General features: G+C 46.0%; 1 non-coding gene across 1 annotated transcript; it reads right to left on the bottom strand.

Moving 5' to 3' along the window:
• Positions 1 to 9,874: 9,874 nt before the first annotated feature.
• TRNAG-CCC (transfer RNA glycine (anticodon CCC)) lies at positions 9,875 to 9,947 on the bottom strand. Its single transcript has one exon. It is a non-coding gene; the product is annotated as a tRNA-Gly (tRNA).
• Between the last annotated feature and the right edge of the window lie 12,493 nt (positions 9,948 to 22,440).

Here is a 22,440-nt window from a genome sequence, read left to right as displayed (position 1 = left end):
AAATATGTATCGTCTTAAAGGAGATGCTTTGTGTTGCCCGTGCGTTTTAATATCACGCTCTCCATTAGGCTGTTCTCTGTTTTACAGAGAAGGCAAATATTTCCATTTTTGATTTTTTTTCTTTCTCTTCCAATCCAAATGAGAATTTCTTTGTTGTTGTTGTTATTTTCTTGCTAAAAGGAAGGGAACTAACATGGTTTTTTCCCCCATGAATATATGTGGTGGAAAAAAATGCAGCGTGTTTTGACTAAGCATGCAAAATGTTTTATTAATCAGAGCACCAGAGGAGAAATGAAAGCACTACGTCTTTAAAAGTGCCTGGGCGTCCAGGTACGCGGGGAGATCCGTAAAACCGTTGACCAAGCACAATATACGTAGACAAATGTCTTCTCATTGTGTGATGCGTGAAGGCCATGATAGATGGCTTCTAACAACAAAGCGTGGCCACCGAGACAAAATTAGTGTTGTTTTAATTACCAGTGTCTGTAATGTTATCTATCCATAACTGCCTGAAATAGACCGTCACCGAGGGTCAGCGGGCGACCTGAGCTGGTACTTCCAACACATGGCTGTTATCGGCTCCCTGGTCACAGCACTGCGCTTAAAAAAAAAAAAAAGTTTATTGCTTCCTTCACAACATTTACTTATAGCGAAAAAATTGTTTCTTGTTTAAGGGAAGTGCCTTTCTTTTTCTTTCAAAGCGAGGAAAACAAGCAGATCTTATTAAATGCTATTTGGAGGTCAGAGTAATGGGCAGAAAATGGAACTGGCCTTGACATTCTTCAACGAAAGTTTACACTCTCGGAGCGATGTTTTTTGTCAGTCACAAATAGCATTATGACACTAATAGGAAGGAAGATTCTTTATTTTTGAAACCTCCTTGAGCTGAGATGGGCCGCTCTTCAGACGTTAGTAAGTGTGTATATTGTGAAGATGAAGTATCCCTTACTTTCTGAGCTTGCGGGAGATGAAAGATAGGCCAGCTTTTGAAAATGGCCTGCGTGGCACATGCTATAAATGAGCAGGGAAAGCAATCGAGCTAATAGATTACAGTAATTATCCAATCTTTGGCTAGTTTGTATTGGCAAACTATAAATACAGTACACATTAGAACAAGGTGCTTACAGAATGTACATGAAAGGTCATTGTAATTTGCAAGTCGCTAGTCATTAGAATATGCTAAAAACCATTGCTTCAGGGCTCAGATTTTAATGATGAATACATTGATTATTAAGTAGCAGAGGAAAAATGTACAAGAGCTGCTGTGGTGTAATGATAGGTCGCTTTATTTTGGGAAGGAAATCAACTCAGCTTCAGAATGCATACATTGAGGAATGTAATTGCAGCGAGGAAAATTCCTCAGAGGAGCTTGGCACATATTAAAAGCAAAAACTTGAGACATGTTTGTGATAAGATTACTAATAAATCTCTGGTAAGTCTTAGACTCCTGACAATAATACAGCAACAGAGTACTTCATCTTCTCCAAGCTTTAGAATTTAAGATCAGTCACAAACAATCTAAATTACGACTGATGCTAGGCAGATGCAGTACTGGACGATGCTGCTCGTCATAAATCTCTCGTTCCTTATATGCAAATTAAACTCCATTTTAAAAGATAATTTTTCACATGGTGATCGCCTTTATTTGCGAAATGCTGGTGATTTTTAATGGGGAGAGGAAAAGGCCAGGCTCCAGATCTGGGAAGGATCTTGGGCGAGAGGGGCGTCTGGACGCCTTCTGCCGCCGACTTTGGAGAGAAGTTAGGAACCACGTGGCCGTCAGGGTTCCCTGGCCCCGTCTATGCTGCGAGGCTCTCTGACCTTTTCCAGCAGAGCCAGGTGCCTATTCCTGCTCTTTCTGGAATGGGAAGATGTTCTGTGATAGTCTCTCCTCCCCGCCCCCCCCCCCTCCCGCCTGCCTCCCTTGCCAGCTGCCCCCCTCACAGAGTGCCGGGTGCTAACTGCCCTGACTCTTTGGGGTTTGTTTGTTTGCATTTTAGAGGTAAAGCAGCTTACATCTGTGTCCTGAGGGCAAAGAACTTGTTTCTCCTCATCCCTGCCTGTCCTCTTGAAATGTTTGTCTCTCAAGCACTGAATTTTTATTGTGGGGCTGTTGGTGGGAAACTTGGAAAGAATGAAGAGTTTTAAAAGAGTAGCAGAGGCTTGCTTGCTTTTTCTGAAAACTATCATTCTTCTGCTGTGTCAGCCATCAGTGCCCGGGGTCTCTGGGAAATACCTGGCTTCGGGTGGAACCATGGGGCCAGGAGAGCTGGGGCCCTCCTGGGGACATGGATGTTGGCGGCCACCGATCTGCCAAAAGAGCCAAGCCAGGGGATTCTCACAGCCTGCAGGCCTCCCCGGGGCAGCCTGGCAGTGGGTTGCCTGGGACGTTTTCACTCTTCATGGGCCTCTAAAGAAACATCAGGCCTGAGGGCCAATGTGGCCAGTGGGTTCCCTTCTGCGGGCAGCAGCACCAGATTGGAAATCTGGGTTCCATCAGAGGCTTGGCGAGGGCCTGCTTTTCCCTGGCGCTCAGGGCCTGAGGCTCCTACTTATTTGGGGATGGTTTCTTGATTCTGTAGTGTAATGGCAGGTCTCAAGGAAGTGTGAGGTCTATTTGTGCTTCTCTTTGCTTGTCATTCCACCCCCATAGCCTCCACAAACACACATGTGCGCACGTGCACACACACACACTTCAAGTTAATGGACTTAAAACCCAAGTGCTTGTTGATGAGTGCCAGTAAAATCCTTTCCGGGGGAAGGGACCTGCAGTTCCTCAGGGATGATGCCAGGAGAGTTAGGTGGTGCCGCACTTCCCGTTGGGTCCTGTATAGCCAGTGATTTCATCAGCCTGAGCATTAAGCGGCAACGCTGCGCAAGGGTAAGAATATAAATATGCTTTACAATGCTCAGCTTCCTATCGTAAGAAGACTTCCTGAGTGGATGTAAATTTACAACAGGTGCTTATCAAATGTGAAAATGCTTGCAAATCAGAAACAAACTTTAGGGTTGTGAACGTATTTCAGTGATGGCTCTGGTAAGGGCTGTGTTACACGCCAAGCGATAATGTTGTTTCTCTTTAGTTGCTACATGAAGTGTCTTTCCATGGTTTACCACAGGGGAAATGATGGTGGCTGAGCCTCAGATTCTGGTGTTAAGATGCAGATTTATTTAATAAAATCCATATTTACCACTAGGGCACAAATACAGCCAGGATGCCCTAAATTCACAAGAGAGATCTTTTCCTTTCAGAAGAACTAATTTTCCTTAATTGCATGTTTCTACCAGAAGGCAGGCATCTTCTACCCATCTTTGCGGAGTCATGATAGAAACATTTTTTAACTGTCTCTTTCTTGATGACTGAAATGTGCTGTATCCAGAAAGCAAGAGGAGGGGATCACTTCTTCGGCTGGTTGGCCTGCTCTAAACACTAAATTCCTCAGAATAATTGGGTCTGCTGTTTTTCTTGGAATTGCACTTTTTCTTGCAGCTTTAAAATAGTCCCCACCCCCTTTGCCCCCCAAATCTTTAAGGTTTGCTCACAAGATGGACTTGTTGTGCAGGCAGTAATTAGCCTGTTACAGAGATATTAATTAACATGTTGGAAATGTTTTCTTTATTAATGAGAAATTCACACATTCTATTTAAATTAATTTGTAGAGTTTAAAATTAATTTATCGTGGCCTTTGATGACCTCAAATCTACTAAGACAAAACTGGAGTATTGTACTAACTGTTAAACCATTCATTAAACATTTTATGCAAATAGTGTTTGTTTATAAACAAATTAACTGCAAGGATTTTCAAAACAGGTGCTGTGTTGTGAATGCGTACTAAATGATGTGGTACTGAAAGAATTAATTAGACCTTCAGATGTAATTAGTTGCAATAATTTGCGTGATTAGCGGCTTGGTTAAGAAGTAAGACACACACATTGTAATGCGTGGGAGAGTCACTGCAGTGGTTTTGTCTTTCATAGGGTGAGGATAAGCCTTCTCCATGTTTAGGAAATTTTTCAAAAAAATTGCTGACATAGCTGGAGTTAATTGCCAAGTGTCCTGTGGGGGAGAATGTGGTGGTGGTTGTTTTTTCTCCCTCTTTCTCCCGTGGCTTCTTCCCGTGTGTAGCCATCGGCTGCGCTGCTGTTTGTTTGCACCTTTATGAATTTTTAAAAGAGAAAGTTGTTAACCCCAGATCTTTACATCCCCAGAGGAAATGACGACACTTAACACTTTCAGGGTTAAAAGACAGAACGCAATTATTATAAGGCAAAGGAAACATGTCCCGCATTTCAAGATGGGCTGTTACCGCTCAGGGAATAGCTGCAGTCATTTTTTTGACGTCGCAGTGGAAGTGTCTCGCCTCTTCTTGGCAGAAGATGGGCGGCCACGGTGAGCAGTTTCATCTGATGGGCTGTGGAAACCGGGACTCGTCACTGCGGATGCTTTGTTTACATGATGCTGGCGTTCTAGGGGCAAGGGCACCGAGATGCCTGGACCACAGTATTCAGCTAAGTTTATTCTCTAGGACCATGTTGCTGGGACATGGTTCTCCAAGTCTTGGGGACCCTCAGACCCCTGCCTTTTCTGCTGGGGCGGGGTGGTTTGTATGTCATGATCTGGCTTTGGAAAATCCTGGTGAAAAAAAGATTGTAATTATTTCATTCATTCATTCAAAGATATCCTTTGAGTATTCTGGGGACACAGCAGTGATTGATACAGATAAGGTTATTTTCTGATGGTGCTTGGTGTAGGGCAGAGACAAACAGATGATGTTTCAGTTAATTTCAGTGATGAGGAAATATGAAGAAAATAAAACACAACAGTCCAATGGAAAGTGACCCAGGGGAGTGAAGAGGGACAAAGTCCATACAAGTTTTCAGAGTTTTTAAGTGGGTCCCAGTTCCTTCAATTTCTTTCCAATCTATTTTAATATGAAACTGCTTTGATTGTAATACATGTTAATTTCTTTATGTGTGGCTGTATTAAATGACACAATATACCCATAGATAACTACTGTGGGACCTCCTGGCAAAGTAGGTGCTCACTAAATGACTTCTGAATGTGAGTCTGAATCTTGCTTGATCAGACGCCTGTGGACTCGGTTGGGATTTTGATAAGCTCTAGAGAAGAGCTGGGATGGTGCTCCTCACTCAAGCAGGCAGCTCATTTTGCAGCCCCTCTGAGCAGCTGTTACTCTGTATGCTTCCATAGGCAATGGTGGCCTCCCATGCTGAAGAGACAGGGTCAGATAGCAGATGATTGGTGAAGGGGCGCCTGAGGTCTACATAAGCCTGTTAGTTAAACGTGTGTGTGTCTGTGTGTGCGACATGCCTTCCTCTTCCTGAAGCCTGGTAAATGACAGCAAGACTTGAAAGGCTCGGGTTTCCCAATTTACTAAAGTCTCCTTTACCAAGGGTTTGTTAGCTCCCCCACGACCACTCTGAATGACCTCTGGAAGGGCTGGGATGATGTCTGAGTTCCCTTCTGACTCAAGAGATCAGTGATTCTACTCGACCTGGGAGAGATGGAGGATTTAGAGATGAAAACTTGGGAGTTTCCAGAGGACCAGAGCTTTCTCTCCTCTGAGTTTCTTGGTGGTGTTTGATTCTGTTCATCCTCATTTTCAGCTGGTGTTTGCCTAGCAGTCTTTAAAATAGGCCCTTTTTGGACGATGTTTGAACTTGAGCAAAATTAACATTTGCGTGTCATCAGTAGCTGCAGTGCATCACTCTGGGCAGTGAAGGATGAAAAGTCAAAGAATGTGGGCCGCTTGATTAAAATGAACAATCAGGGCAAGTTCTGAAAGATGGATACGGAGAGCCGGCCTGTTAATTTATGTGGACTCGATTCCAATTGCAAAGGGACATTTTTTTCCCCTTTGAAACTTTTAAGAAATTAGGTTTTAAAGCTGAACCGGTGCACCACTCAACTTAAAATAGAAGAGAATTTGATTTTATGCGGTGCCTTTCCCATCCTGGCACTCTCTAATATTGCATATCAAGAGCTCCTGACTGTAGAGTGGCGGGGAGGCGGTGCTGGTTTGAATGACTTCTGAGAAGGTGATAAACAACACAGCCCTTTGGCTCAGCACTTGGAGAGCACTTCCTGTGGGTTTCTAAAGCACCTCTTCTCTGGTCTTGTGTACTTCTGTCCCTTCCTTAAACTATGATCACAAATACCATCGCATCCTACAAGATTCAACTTGAATGTGGTCTCCCAACCCCCTACCCAGGTATCATTAGTAGTTTATCCCTCTGGAATAACCTCTATAGTAGCATTTCTATATGAATTGTGATCTGTTTGTGTGTGTCCTTGTGAAAGTAGTTGGCCTTTATAGCAGAGCGCCTGTACTGTACCTGTGCAATGGAATCACTCACAAGATTATTTATGATCAAAAGAGAGAACACAAACCAAATGCCCACAAGGCAGGCTTCTGACAAAATCAGTGTTGCTCCCTTACTCTTTCTGCTTCTGCATGGGGAGGAGGGCAGATTGGCAGACCACAGATGAATGAAATCCATCAGTCTCTCACAGATTTGCCTTCAAGTCTTTCTCTCCCAGGCTGGAGGAGGGCTTGGTGATTCATGGATGATTCTGTAAGTCACATATTCTTGACATCACCTCTAAGTGCAATAGTTATTGACTTTTGAGAATACACTCAATTTTTTAAAAAATCCTTTTTATTTTGTATTGGAACATAGTTGATTAACAAGGTTGTGATAGTTTCAGGTGAACAGTGAAGGGACTCAGCCATACATATACATGTATCCATTCTCCCCCAAACTCCCCTCCCATCTAGGCTGCCACGTAACATTGAGCAGAGTTCCCTGTGCTATACAGTAGGGCCTTGTTGGTTATCCATTTTAAATATAACAGGGTAAGGACACACTCCTTGCAAGTGTTTGTGGGTCTGCAAGGAGATCCAACCAGTCTGTTCTGAAGGAGATCAGTCCTGGGATTCTTTGGAAGGACTAATGCTAAAGCTGAAACTCCAATACTTTGGCCACCTCTGGCGAAGAGTTGACTCATTGGAAAAGACTGATGCTGGGAGGAATTGGGGGAAGGAGGAGAAGGGGACGACAGAGGATGAGATGGCTGGATGGCATCACCAACTCGATGGACATGAGTTTGAGTGAACTCCGGGAGTTGGTGATGGACAGGGAGGCCTGGCGTGCTGCGATTCATGGGGTCACAAAGGGTCGGACACGACTGAGCGACTGAACTGAACTGAACTGAACTGAAGGACACACTCATTGTTCACATGCTACCTGGGAAGACCCGAAGCACAACATAACTGTTCTCCTTACTGGTTTATTATGTCTCTTTTCTGAACCTCAGTTTCTCCCACTGCAGAACAGTTCTTTTGTGTTAAGAGTTTCTTCCCACTCAGATGCTTTCAGAGCCTATATTTGGTCTTGAAGCAATTATAGAACCAGGGGATAAATTAGCCTAAGGTATTTCCTTTGCCCTTCTTACGTCCTCTTTAATTTTGGTTGTGCATTCATTTTTGGGTCTTTTTCTTTCCCTCTTTTCAGTGTGATGTATGGAAAAACTGTTTAAAAGAGACCTTGTAAAATTACACCTGGATTTAAGCAGAATTCTATGAAATGTGTGCTTAAGCATTTTGGGGGTAAAAAAGAATTGAAAACGGGATATTCTCTTAGACTTAAGTAGCTGGATCTGGGAATAAGTTGCAAGAAAAAGGAAGTAAGTATCCGGAGAATTCCAGTGCATCCTTTAGGGTCTGGCTCCCTAGGACCCAGAAATGGTGCCTTTTTGGTGAGAGGGCTTGGGTGACGTTAAAAATGAGGAAATGATCTGAACAACTACAATGATTAATACTAACACTCGTCTTCAAAGAGCCATGAGCTCTTAAGTATCTATGAAATATATGAGGCTTCAGTTGAAGTTTTTATCTGAGAGATGTATCTGGGGCTCTATTTCATCTTCACTCAGCTGAAGGCAACCTTGAGGGCTGCATGGAAGGAGGGGGAGATGGGTGGAGACAATTCTGAGGATAGAGAAGCAATATTCTTGCAGAGGTGTCTTGGAAAGCTTGGTGTCCTGTGTTGGCTCATGGAAAAATTCAGCAGGTGAGACCACCATCTTGAATGGTATTAGACCTGGGTGTTACTTCCACCGAGACCCCTTAATTGACCGACCAACCTCTCTGGGTCTTAATTTGCATATAGATCACATAAGAAAGACAAACTCTACCTTTCAGGGTTGTTTTAAGGCATAGAATCTATAGCACATGCACTCAACAAGTGTTTTGTTATTAATTGCATAGATGCCATCACTCTGGTTTCCAGATGTCCATTCTAGTTGAGGTCTGTCTTCTCTTTGCTTCTGCCCACACTCTTTTGAAGAGCTAGCTGCTTTTTAAAGGAGCTATTGATAGACTGTGTCTCAGGTCTTTTGTAGGGTCCAGCCTGAACATCTCCCATGTGAACATTTTGGAAACACAAAGAGAAACATCTGGAGGTGTGAGAAGGCTGGCATTGAAAGACAGCCCAATGTAGAAGTTCACTGATCTTGGCTCAAAGATGGGGTTATGGTCAACATTCATTATTTGGTCAGTGTCCCTGGTTGAAAGGGGGTGAACCTGTCCAGATCAGTGCCCTCACCAACTGATTTATTTCTACTTGGAAATTCCTTTGCATAGCAAGGGTGCCATAATGACTTACCTGCCCATTGCCTTTCATCTAAATTCCTTTTGGGCAACCCTATCTAGAGCCCATGCTTGGCATTTCCTGCTATTGGCAGGATGAAAAGGATGCTGGAGAAGATGTTTCTCTGGTTCTTGAGCATCAGCAAGTTCAAGTACACATCCAAAGGTAATTTTATTAGGCAACATGCTAGTTCTTCTCTGATGGTCATTATGAGCCCCAATGATAAAGTGTGTATGTTCCAATGATTATAGGAATTTTATTTTCATCTGGTTTTTATATTGCTATAAATATTTTGCATTTACCAAATAAAGTGGTTGCTACATAGAGATCATAACTTCTGGGGCCTAAATTCGCTTCAGATGATAGGCAAATTATAGACTACAATATGTGATCAAACAGCAGTATGGGAAACTTAAATAGACTGAGCCCTGAGGACGGAGGCCGCTCAAAACTGTGGGGGATGGACTAAATGGTAGTTTTAGCAAAGCTATCGCTGATTCCAGCAGATAAATTATGCTCTGCCTTTTTGTATCTCTTTGGGACTGTACTACATAAATTATGACCAAATATAATTTAGGCTATCAGCCTATATTTCTGAACATCCATCTTGTACATTTTAAGTACAAAATTACCATTTTGCAGAAGTATAAAATTGAGACAAATTTTTTTCCATCTGTGCATTTAACTTCTGCATACTTTATAGCAGCTAAAGGGTTCGAGAGGACCTCATTACCATCCAAAGGGGACGTTAGCCCTGCGACTATATAACTGTATTAAGATCTACATAAACGGGAATAAAGTTCGAGGGACAGTAGGATGTGGAATTATATATTTTTTCTTAAATGGAGATGTAACTTTTACATAAAACTGCTCATCTCTGCTTTCCTGAATAAGAGTAACTGTTTATAAATTCAGACTTGCTGATGAAGGAGTCTGTGTATATGAAAAGCCTTTTGAAACATGCAGAAAAGGGCAGGCTCTCAGTGACCAAGGGGGTACCCAGGGGGGCTTTCAGAGACCTCTAGGCTCTTGTTCTGGACTTGAACTCTGGGGTGGTCCACAGAAATGGCAGGGGGCCTTTGGAGCCCTGTCCAATTATCACACAGCCTACCTCAGCTTTCTTTTTTAAAAGAAAGTATTTTGCTGTTCTGGGTCTTAGTCGCAGCATGCGGGACTTTGAATTGAGGCATGTGGGATCTAGTTCCCTGATCAGGGATTGAACCTGGGACCCCTGCATTGGGAGTACAGAGTCTTAACCACTGGACCACCAGGGAAGTCCCTACCTCAGCTTTCTGAGTGATATCAAGTGGGGACCTCAGACATCTCCTGTGCCCACCCATTAGGGGTAAGGCTCATGCTCAGTTGCTCAGTCATGTCTGAACGGACTCTTTGCAGCCCCATAAATAGAGGCTTCTCTGTCCGTGGGATTTTCCAGGCAAGAATACTGGAGTGAAAATGTATGGCAAAAGCCACCACAATATTGTAAAGTAATTAGCCTCCAATTAAAGTAAATAAAGAAGTAATAATTACAAAAAGAATACTGGAGTGGGTTGCCATTTCCTACTCTAGGTGATCTTCCGCACCCAGGGATCAAACCCACCTCTCTTGTGTCTCCTCCATTGGCAGGCAGGTTTCATCACCACTAGCGCCACCTGGGAAGCCCCAGGGGTAAGGCATGCATGCGTGCACATGGGCTCTTTATTGTGACTTCAGATAGCTGGCTTTCCAAGAGGCCAAGGTGGAGCTTGACTAAGAAGCAGTAAGGACAGCAGAAGGATTGTAAGGCAGTTTCCTTCCATCTGCCTGGCACAGGGAAGTCTGCCAAGGGCATTTGGTAAACCTCCATTGAGGGACCAGAGCTGCCTCCAGCCTGGATTTCCTCAGGACTTGGGGTGACACTGCTCTGATGATCATCATTGCATCTGAGGGTGATTTTTCTAGGGTTGGACTGCTGGTTGTTCCTGGAAATTGCTGGAACGGAGCTGCTCATGGTTTACAGCAGGGAGAGATAGCAGAGAGGGATGGTAAGGCTAGACTGTTCAGGCCAAGAGGACAGCTCTGCTTAACCTTCAACTCATAGCCCCTCACTCCTGCACATACCATGAATAGTTTTTGTATTTTTGAAAGATCTTAATGAATTTTTGCCCTTAATCTTTCTTTGTTTCTACATATGACTCTTCCCCTCTCCCAAACTACTCTTTCATTTTTTTCCCCTATGTCATTTCTTTCTTCCTGGGTGTATCTATATATCAGCCAAACAGGATGGTTTGTTGGTCTACCAGCACTCTCTAAGAGTGAGCTCTATTTATGGTGCTCTTTAGTGAACTCTTATTTATATAAGTTGGGGGAGGTGTCCCAACTTAGCCCTCAGGGGGCTGTTGTCCAGGTGGAGAGAAAGGATGAACAGGGCCCCTGAGGACAGACAGTCAAGGTTTGGGTGTAATTGCTGTGGAACCACCAGACACAATGCTGATGACCCTGGACACTAGTAGGATTTGTTGCACATACAAATTAATGTGTTAGATTTCGCTTACTCACAAGTTTGAAGTGAAGTGAAGTGAAGTGAAAGTCGCTCAGTTGTGTCCAACTCTTGGTGACCCCATGGACTATGCAGTCCATGGAGTTCTCTAGGCCAGAATACTAGAGTGGGGAGCCTTTCCCTTCTCCAGGGGATCTTCCCAACCCAGGGATCAAACCCAGGTCTCCTGCATTGCAGGCCCATTCTTTACCAGCTGAGCCACAAGGGAAGCCCCTCAACTTTGGGGATAATCACATGAGATCAAAGGGAAGAAGGATTTTGAGAGGGGAGGGGTGCATGGGCTTCCTCTGGGAGGATAAAAGTCCCCGCTCCACTGCCCATGAGCACTCTGTTCTCAGAGGGTGTCAACAGACACTTCTTGCATGGGGAAGGTCCGATCCTATCTAATGTGGAATAGTTCTCATTTTCTCTAGGGGATATAGTGCACAGGAGTGCCTGGGGGGTTGGATCCAGGATGGGCTCTTCTGAAAGGGTGCAGGGTGACTGTGGGACCCATCCCTGTCTTAGGGACCCTGAATCCAAAGTGGGGATACATACATCAGAGGACTCCCAGCTATTGTATCATTGATGACGTCTTTGGAGGAGAAGCAGAACCACTGAAATGTAAGAATTGGGACTTTGAAAGCCCTGAGGCCACCCCATCCTAGGGTTCAGTTCAGTTCAGCCGCTCAGTTGTGTCTGACTCTTTGCGACCCCATGAATTGCAGCACGCCAGGTCAAATCACCAGTTTTTCATCCCTTCATTTGCTAATCAGTGACTCTTTATTGAGGACCTACTATGAGCCAGGCACATTCTACCTCAGACTAAGATCTAGAACTTCTAGACCACCAGGGAATTAAGAAATACAACAAATAAATAACATTTTAAAATGCCCATTCATGTCTTCTTCAGGAAATAAAACAGAGCCTTCAGCTAGAAAGTGACAAGATTTGGTGCTATGCTATCACGGGTGGCAGGAAGTCGTCTCTGGGGAGGTGACTGCTGAACCTGGAAAGTGAGAAGGAGCCAGCTGGGGACAGGGAGCCAGCAGAGGGACACACAGGAGGAGGGCCCAGGAAGGGACTGAGAAGACACCACCCTTACCCCTGGCTATAACCTCTGCCCTTGGTTTAGGGCAGAGGCCTTAGGCTTGAATCAACCCAGTTTCCCAAAGTCATTAGCATGTGAATGACACAGAGGGAAGCTGAATGCAGGCCTCCTGCCTCCAACTTCCTCCCCAAAACCCTGTGTTTTCAGACTTGGATGGAGCTTCTAAGAGGCTTCCCAGGTCGTGCTAGAGGAAGAACCCACCTGCCAATGCAGGAGACATAAGAGATGTGCGTTTAATCTCTGGGTAGGGAAGATCCCCTGGAGGAGGGCATGACAACCTACTCCAGTATTCTTGCCTGGAGCATTTCATGGACAGAGGAGCCTGGAGGGCTACAGTCCACAGGGTCCAGACATGACTTAGTACACAGGCATGGAAGTTCTGAGATTTGGGACAGAAAGGAGAAATGGCTATCCATCACCTGCTTCACCTTCAGGTCCTTGTACATCAGAGGCAGCAATTTTGAGGTCAGAGCAATGTTAAACCTGTTTAAAGAGGGTGCTTCTTCCTGTGACCACCTCCCAACCCTCTCCTAGAGTCATGGTATCACACAGCTACAGGGGGGGCCACCCTATTCCCGGGGGAAGTGCACTTGAATGGGGCCTGCCCTATGCACCAAGGGTAGAGCCACACCACAGCTCATCTGTGCCGTGGAAGCACTGGGCCCAGAAGAGCTGGAGGCTGGCTCTATCCATCATCAACACGTGACTCCTCTCTAAAGCATAGACTCGGGTTCAGAAAGGGTGCAAGTGGAGATCAGCTTAGAATAAGGACAGATAGACATGGCTGTGCAGTGTTGTGAGAGAAGAAGGTGGCTGACTCTTGATTCCTCTTCAAAAGCTCAAGGTCTCACCTTTGGTAGAGTCTGGTTATCAGAGCTGAGACCAACTCTCACCTCTTTCACATGCTGGGGGCACTAACTGTTAATTCAACATGAGGAATAGAATGACCTTGAGCTGGAAATTCACCTCTGGTTGTCATCAGCACACTTCATCCCCGTGGTCAATCACCCCAGGAAGCCACCTGTAATCCCAGCTTACCTAATAACCATGAAAAAAATCGACACTGGGTACTTAGCATGGACACATCTTTTTTTGTTGAAGGCAACGGTCCAGCCAGATATAACCTAAGTCTGAAGTCTATAGGGAACAGGTTGAATGGAGCCTGGGGTGGGAATTAAAGGTATAAGGATCGTTGGTGGAAGCCCGAGGAACACCAGCATCAAGGAGCAGGTTGGGAATGCAGAAGCCACGGATGGAACCGAGCCTGAGTGGTCAGGGAGATAGAAGGAAAAGCAGTCGTCAAGGTGGTAGACAGTTTCAAGATGAGAAGTGGTCACCAGTGGTACGTGCAGCGGAGTGTCCACCAGTGTAAGGTCTGAGAAGTGCCCATTAGATCTGGCTGCAGGAAAGTCATGGCTGACTCGAGCAGGTAAGGGAGGCAAGTGCGGATCGAGGTTGGTCTGTTCAGGCTGGAGGAGCCTTGAGCCAGGGATGATGGAGAGACTGGAGGAGAGGAGAGAGAAGGTTTTGGCTTCAGCAGAAGGATGGTTTGCTGAGACAGATGGGAAGGAGGTATGGCCACAAAAGTTTCTAAGTCTGTAGGTGGCAGCACACTGCATGGTGAATACGGAAAAGGATGGAGCAGGGTTTGAACTTGGTTGGTGGCAGGGAAAAGATGGGTCAGGTGAGGACACTGAGTTTGCAGCTGAGAGCAGTCAGTTCAATGAACCTATGTGGGTTCTGGGCTGAGGGGAAAGAGGAGTAGCCAGGACGCGGCTGATACAGGAGGGGAAAGTTGTGGTCCATTTCCCAGAGGTCTCCAGGAAGTCAAACCCCTGAAGTGTCTGGAGACTGAGAGGTGAGGTAGCTGTGTTCAGAGACATGGACGTGGGGATGTTGAGAATCCTGGGGACAGACCCACCTACCCTGGGACAACCCTGGTGGGTGGCTGTGTCAAGAAACAGGCTTGACTCCTGGCTCTTCTATGTGAGCTTGAGCAAAATATGTCACCTCTCTGGGTTTCCCCTGCAATGGTGTTGCATCTTCCATGATGGGGTTGAAGCCTCCATAATGCGAAGTAGAACCATGTTGGGGACTGAGTGAAATGATCTATGTGATGGCCTTAGGCTAGGGCCTGCCGCAGTGCGATGCTTGATAGCTGATGGCTGCTGTCATCGTCATCATCATTATCACCATCATGTCATGGAAACAGGCTTCTAGAAAGCTCTGTGCAGGTCCTAGGAGGGAAATCAAAGACCAATGTGGATGTACAGGGCAGTAAGGGAGTGGGAGCAGGAGCTGTTGAGCCTGGATGGACATATATCTGAGCATGTCTTGAGGCAAGTGTGTGGGGACAGGTTTTTATGAACCCAGGTATTTTTGCTTTCCTTGCCTCGTGCCTCCGTTTCCCTGTATTTGGGATTAAAGAATTGGAGAAGTGGACTTTTTAGTTCCTTCTAGTACTGTCATCCTAACTCTGTCACCCTGTCCTGGGGTTTTGCTGAAATGTCACCCACTCACTCTTTCTGCAGGGCCAGAAACTCCCGGTGACAAAGTCACGTGGTTCCAGAGCAGCAGATGTTTCCCTGGATGGGAGGACAGTGTATGTGGCCAACCAGTAGCCAACTATTTGTACAGATCAAGGCTGCTGAGATGCAAAGGAGAAACGCGGCAGGGGAAAACAGGCCCTGTCTCTGGAAGAGAGATGGCTCCATGATGAGCAGACCCACAGGACAGTAGGTAGCGCTAGTAGGGTGTCTGAGGTCTCCGTGTCTGTCTGCTGGTGTTCTCACCTGCATAAAAAAGCGGTGAGTAACAGGGGGTGTGGGGCTGGAGACTGACAGAGGGCCAACTCTGTCTGAGGTGTCTGAGACCCTGGCTTCTGCTTTGGACAGCAAACTTGACCTTGCCTGTGGTTATCAAGTGGGGTATTTCCTTCCCAGTGGGTTGGGGGGCACTAGGGAGCATGTTTTGCATCAAATGACCCCTTTGTGGGATCGTGGAAGGCTGTGGTGACTGACCTCAGGATCATTCAGAGCAAGCAGAGCCCTTCCAGCCACCAGCCCTCCAACACACACACACACACACACACACACACAGACTGCTGAAGACTTGAACTTGGAGAGGTCAAGAGGTCAGTCCTGGGCCCCCTGGGCAAGGAGCAGGGAAGTTAAACAAATTGAGAATACCAATTGTCAGGGCCAAGTTCTTCAAAGGCAGCATACCCTGTGTTTGCAGGTCCTGCCTCAGCCTTGAACAAAGGTGCTGGGACGTGCCTGAAGCCGGAAAAAAAAAAAAAAAAAGCCTTCAGGGTGAGACCTCTTCTGGAGCCGCAGGGCTCCCTGATTTCGAGCCTGTGCTCTGGCGTAGGAGTCGGGGTGCCTCTGGAGAGGAGCAGGGTCCGGCCGAGGAATGCAATCTTGCGCTTGTTTGCCCAGCACCTTGTTTGTTTCCCACACAGAACAATGACCTCTGGTGAGCCCGTGCTTTCCAACCTCACCGAGGGTTACTGTGCAGCCCTGATTCCTCCCCTGATTATCTTGAAGCCTGTCAAGCGGTAAGGTTCTCCCTCCGCTCTCTGCTCTTTCTTCCTAATAGACATGAAACAGTCCAGTCAATAATATTTTACTTGTCTTCTCACTGCGTGTCTCTTCTTCTGATCAGTTTAGGCGGGTTTGACTGCAGAAAGTCAGAAGGGAGGTTAAGATCTGAAAAGTTCAGCCAAATGTTATCAGCCTCAGAGATGTTGCTAAGGGAGGGGCCCCCCCAGCCCTTGGCGACCGGAGCCAATAATAGCTGCGATGCGCTGATAGCGTCAACGCCTGTCAGAGATCCAGGCGTTTGCGGTTCGTCTGTAAACGCAAACACCTGTATCCAGTCAAGCTATGATGGTTATCCTCTCTTTGCCTGTCATTCCCTTCGGTTCCTTGAAGGGGCTGCCAGGATGTTCTAAGCTGTGAGTTGATTTATAAAGTGAAGGATCTCTCCGAAACTTTGGCATGGACGGGGAAATTGACTAAAGCGCGCCTCTCCTCCAGGGGGTGACGCGGCCTTTTGACAATGGTGAGTGAAATCGACGGTCTCCTTTTAATTACATTTTTGAACCCATGGCACCAACGGCTGAGCTCTGGGAACTGAGGGCTTAGGCAGACTTTTATTGTCTCAACATGTATTCGCCCCCGCCCCTTGAAAGGACTCTCGGTACTTGTTTGAGATTTTTCTGTGTGATGAATTAGATCAAAGTGACTAATAAACAGTGTCTGTGGAAGCTCTTCAGAACACAGTATATACATATTTGAGATATTTCCAAGACTGAACAGGCAAGGTCCAAACTGTGAAATAAACTTAGGGCGTAAGGGAAGACAGCTTATGTGTTGACCTCCCAGCAGGGGCGAGATTTGTAGTGGGCACCGGGCTTTCCTCAGTGAAGCACTGGGCAGGGACGTCGATGTTTGGGTCATCAGCCCTGGTGGCCTGAGGCAGGGAGAGGCGTGGAGATCACATTGTGTCCTTCTCAGGCATCACCTCATGGGACAAGTGGCTCCCCGAGGGGCCCTGCCTGTTTCTTCCGGGACAGTCCACCGGGAGGGTCCATGAACTTGAGCTTCCCGCCACAGTCGGGTGAAGGCGCAGCTGTCCAAGGCAGGGCGGTCAGTCCACCCTGCCCCCCACCCATGTGGCCGCCTGCATGTGACCATTTATTGGGCAACACCTGGTCAGTCTACACTTGGTCAGTCACGTTTGCTCACCCTTCCTCATCAGAAGTTTGCAGATTGGGGAGGGCCAGGGAGAGGGTCAAAGGGTTGGGGAATTGGTTCAAAGATGGGCCCTTAGGGGTCATGGGTGAGAGTACGGTGTCTGGAATTAGACCTGGGACAAGCTGGGATCGCCCATGGACTGGAATTGCATTCTCGCACCTCAGTGATCTCATACGAAAAGAGGGTAAAATCAGTGCACTTATTGTGAGGCTTCAGGAGACAGTGTATTAGGATGAATGATATAAAGACTGGACCCGCAAAAATGGCAGTTTCCCACGGCTGTGACATGAGAAGCGCTCAGTGACACAGAAGGAAGCATTCGCACGTGTCTCCTCTGTCTCCCTATCACTAACATAATCCTCTGTCTGCCAGCCTCACCCTTTAAAATATGGCATGTCTAACTTGGACCTGGGTTTTGTGGAAGAATTCAGGTGTCCAGCTAACAATAATATAACGCATAAAGAAAAAAATCCAACAGTGGTTTTAGCCAAGGACTTCAGAGTCCAGCTCACACACATAATGCCCCCTGGAGGAGTCCCAGGTTCCCCTCAACAGCCCAGGTGAGCAGGTGGGAATGTGTTCCAATCTTATGGCCAGTTTCCATGCTGCAACCCACTGGTCAGTGTGATGGTGCTTTCGATACTCTGCGGTTTAAAAGACTGAAAAGTGTCAGGAGTCTATTTAGATGACAAAATCCAAATTGAATTTCCTTTTTTTGCCTGTAATTGACCAGGCATACTGGTTCTATACTTAAAAAACATTTTTTTTTTTTACTTTATAGTGAAGTGTAGATTAACAATGTTGTGTTAGTTTCAGGTGAACTGCAAAGCGATTCAGCTGAACACATTCGTGTTCTCAGGCTTCCCTGGCGGCTCGGTTGCTCAATTGGTAAAGAGTCCGCTTGCAGTGCAGGAGACTGCCTGCCGATGCAAGAGACTGCCTGCCAATGCAGGAGACCTGGGTTTGATCCCTGGGTTGGGAAGATCCCCTGGAGAAGGGAATGGCAACCCACTCCAGTATTCTTGCCTGGAGAACCCCACAGACAGAGGAGCCTGGCGGGCTACAGCCCATGAGGTCACAAGAGTCAGACGTGACTTAGTGACTAAACCAATCCCACTGGCATTCTTTGCCAAATTCTTTTCCCATTTAGGTTATTACAGAATATGGAGCAGAATTCCTTGTGCTCTACAGTAGGTCCTTGTTGGTTATCTATTTTAAATATAGCCGTGTGTACATGTCCATCCTGAACTCCCAGTCTAGCCCTCCCCTCTTTTCCCCATAACCATAAATTCATTCTCCAAGTCTGTGAGTCTGTTTCATGCTCTGTAAGCTTATTTACATCATTTTTTTAAAGATTCCATGTATAAGTGATATTGTATGATATTTGTCTTCCTATACTGTTAGTTGTTCCTATATATTTTGATTAAAAATAGCAAGTCTGTGATGGGACAGTCCTTGGGCAACATATGCTGGGGAGAGGATGTTATTTCATGTGGGAAACTCAGGGGAACTCTTTCTGTTGGGGGCTGTGCTAACTGGTGAAAATTGTGTGAACTGCTGGTTTGGAGCCATTTGCAAGAGCTCTGTGGGGGACTATGTGCTCCGCTGTTCGTTGTTTTCGATTCTTCTCCCTCAAGCCCTCATCATGTCCTGCTTTAGAGTCAGTGCATGTTGCTCAGTCACTTCAGTCGTGTCCGACTCTCTGCAACTCTATGAACTGAGCCCACCAGGCTCCCCTGTCCATGGGATTCTCCAGGCAAGAGTACTGGAGTGGGTTGCCATGCCCTCTTCCAGGGGATCTTTCTGACCCAATGATCAAACCCACGTCTCTTAAGTCTCTTGCGTTGGCAGGTGGGTTCTTTACCGCTAGTGCTACCTGGGACGCTTCTAAGAGTCAGCAGCAGCATTGAAAACCTCTATTTTCTCCTTCCGGTATAAGGTGGCTTACTTCTCAACAGAGACTGACTTTCCTCAGAGTCCCAAGTAGGACCCATTTTCCACAGCCTGGTGGACGGTCTGCTATATCTGCCACCACAAAGCGGTGCAACTGTGTTTAATTTGTCTTGTATTGGGAGGCTTACACCAGAGCAGGATGCTTTGCGTAATAGAGGCAGGTGACTCAACTGTAGGCCCGGGACTTTTCCCTATAGCCCTGAAAATCCCACACTCTGGAAACCCTTCATCTCAGGTAAACCAGGAAGGTTGGCCACCCCAGATTAAAGAAAAAAAGCATCTAATTCTATGTTTCCAAAGAAAAGAATAGCAGAAGATAAGAGAATGAGATAACAACATCGCCAGGTGCCAAGAATTCAATAGCATCAGATGCAATGGGTTATTTTGGGACAATTTACAGAGCATGTGGGTTGCTCTGGAGAGAATCAGAGGGAAGTTTCTTTCTGATTGTGAAACTGTGGTAGCGGAAATTCTGTTCCATCCCTTCCCCACCAACCCCTTTAACACACACCATTTTATTTCACTTCTAGAAAAATTTAATTCCTTTGGAAAAACATCACTTGAGAGGAAAGAACCAGGACCTTTTTCAGCTGTGAACTTGCTCCCCACAGGCGGGACATGCTTGGGTAGCAGCTCTGAGAATCAGGCTCTTAGAAATGAAAGGAGGGGGTTTTTGACCCAGGCTGGAGCCCTGACTGGTACATCCCAAGTGAGGCAGCTTCTGAGGAGGGGCTACATCTGGGTGGCAAGTACCCCAGTCACAAGCTAGAGACAAACCCAGCCTCACGTGCACGTGTGCCAAGTCGCTATAGTCGGGTCCGACTCTTTGAGACCCTATGGACTGTAGCCAGCCAGGCTCCTCTGTCTGTGGGATTCTCCAGGCAAGAATACTGGAGTGGGTTGCCGTGCCTTCCTCCAGGGGATCTTTCTGACCCGGGGATCAAACCCACATCTCTTATGTCTTCTGCATTGGGAGGCGAGGCCTTTACCATTAGTGCCACTGGGGGCTTAGCTAATAAATGAAGCCATGTTATAGAGAGAAGCAACCCAGTTCATGTCTAGATGTTTATTTTTCAAATCGTTCGAATAATATCAGCTTCCAAAGTGAACATGTAGGTATAGTCATAAACACATCATTAATATCTACTCTGTTGTTAATAAAGAATTCTCTTTTTGTTGTTGTTTTCAGAGCTGACTGGGAAATCCCGAGACCAGCCCATGAAGATCTGCAATGCAGGTAAGGGATCATACCAGGGTGGGCACCTCGATTCTTAGGTCCACAGGTGGCACCGTTGCCTGCTCCCAGGGGCTCAGCTGAGGATGTAATTGTTCCCATCAAGGTGGAATTCACGGTTGCTGCACACCAGCCCCTCATACTGAGAGCGAAACTTCAGTCACCTGGGGGGGCTACATCCACAGCTGCAGAAAGCAATCGACAACTCCCCCCAGAACCAGCCTCCTTAAGAATTGACCTTTGAGACTGTGTGTTCAGTAGTGTCGCCAGCTTTGCTTGGCTAAACATGGAAAAATGTTCCTCTGGATAGAACCAGCTCCCCATTTATTTCAGAGCATCCTGTCTGTGACGTCATGCCGCCTGGTTTATGGCCTCTGTTGCTTGGCGTTTTGAGTTGAGTAATGCCTGCTGGTGCACCAGGCACCGCCTCCGTAACCACAAGGAAGGGGCAGCATCAGGCGAGTCTCCCAGGCATTTGCTGGGAAATCGCTTCCTTTGTGCCAGACGGATGAATGTTTTCCGTATTTCTCACAAAAGGAAAAGGGTTGCATGACGAAGGTTAACATAACAATCTTCTCTTATTACCGTGATTTATGTGTGCATAACTTCGGCAGCGGAATGTCATCCAGGAGGTCTTTTAATTGGCAGACTTCAGGGACCACAGAGGGAGATGACAGAGTGAGCTCTGGAGAAATGAGTGTCTGCTGCCATTCCCGGTTCATCGCTGTGGAGGAGGTCTAAATAAATCTCCGGGGGAAGGCAGTCAACTTTTAAACTTTTTATTAACCTGATCTCTGCTAATGAAATACGAAGAGATGATCTTCAGCTTCACATGATTTGGGTCTCGCGACGCGGCAAATGACTGCCTAGGGTTCTTGAGACAACGGAGCTTGAGTCCTCTGGTGGTTCTCATTCAAAGACAACAATACAGTCGGTTTGCAGTGATTATGACTTCAATGAGTCACTTGGTCTTGTCTTGCCACATAGGATATGATCGTGCATTTTTAGGAATGTCAAAAAATGTATTTTCTTTTGTGACTATATTCTAAGCCCTCGGAGGAAGGGATTTGTTTTGAAATGGAAACGCTGCTGCCTTCCACACTGTGATGCATTTCTGAGAAGGGTTTCTACCCTTCTGGGAAGTGGCTAGCTCCCTGGAGGTGGGCATGCACAGGACTGGGGAGGGACTTCTTGGAGAGCCCAGTCAGTCCTAATGTGGGAGTCATTTTTAAGGATGTTGCAGTCTTTCTAAAATCATGATCAATGTCTATGGAAACATCTGTGTTTACATGGCCTCAGAGATCATGGGGACCTTTTTTAGGCATTAAACTCCAGCACTGTGGGCATGTATCTGGAAAAGGTGAAAACTAGTTCAAAGAGATACATGCAGCTCAATGTTCATAGCACATTATTTACAATAGCTGATACAGGGGTTTCCCTGGTGGCCCAGATGGTAAAGAATCTGCCTGCAATGTGGGAGACCTGGGTTCAACCCCTGGTTTGGGAAGATCTCCTGGAGGAGGGCATGGCAACCCACTCTAGTATTCTTGCCTAGAGAATCCCCATGGACAGAAGAGCGGGCTATCATCCATAGGGTCGCAAGGAGTTGGTCACTACTGAGTGACTAAGCACAGCACTCAGCACAGGACAAGACATGGAAGCTACCCAAGTGTTCATCAACAGATGAACAGGTCAAGAAGACGTAGTATATATTAACTCAACCATAGAAAAGAATGAAATAATGCCACCTGCACAACCTGGATGGACCTAGAGATGATTATACTAAGTAAGTCAGACAATTTTCATATGATACCACTCATATGTGGGCTCTCAAAAAAATGGTACAGATGAACTTATTTATAAAGCAGAAACAACCATAGAAAAGGAACTTACGATTACAGAAAGGAAGGGGAGGGTAGGGATATATTAGGAGTTTCAAATTAAGAGACATACACTAGTATACATAAAATAAACGAACAACAAATTTCTCCTGTATAGTATAGGGAACTATATTCAGTGTCTAGTAATAACTGACAATGGAAAAGAATATATATATGTGTGTGTGTGTATCTGAGAATATAAGATTGGCCAAAAAGTTCATTTGGGATTTTCTGCAACATTTTATATATAACTGGATCACTTTGCTATACTTCAGAAACAATACAACATTGTAAGTCAGCTGTACTTCAATAAA

Source organism: Capricornis sumatraensis, chromosome 20 (assembly GCF_032405125.1).
Source record: "Capricornis sumatraensis isolate serow.1 chromosome 20, serow.2, whole genome shotgun sequence".
NCBI classification, from domain to species: Eukaryota; Metazoa; Chordata; class Mammalia; order Artiodactyla; family Bovidae; genus Capricornis; species Capricornis sumatraensis.
Note: the sequence above shows the minus strand (reverse complement) of the source record. Positions and strands in the feature narration are given on the sequence as shown.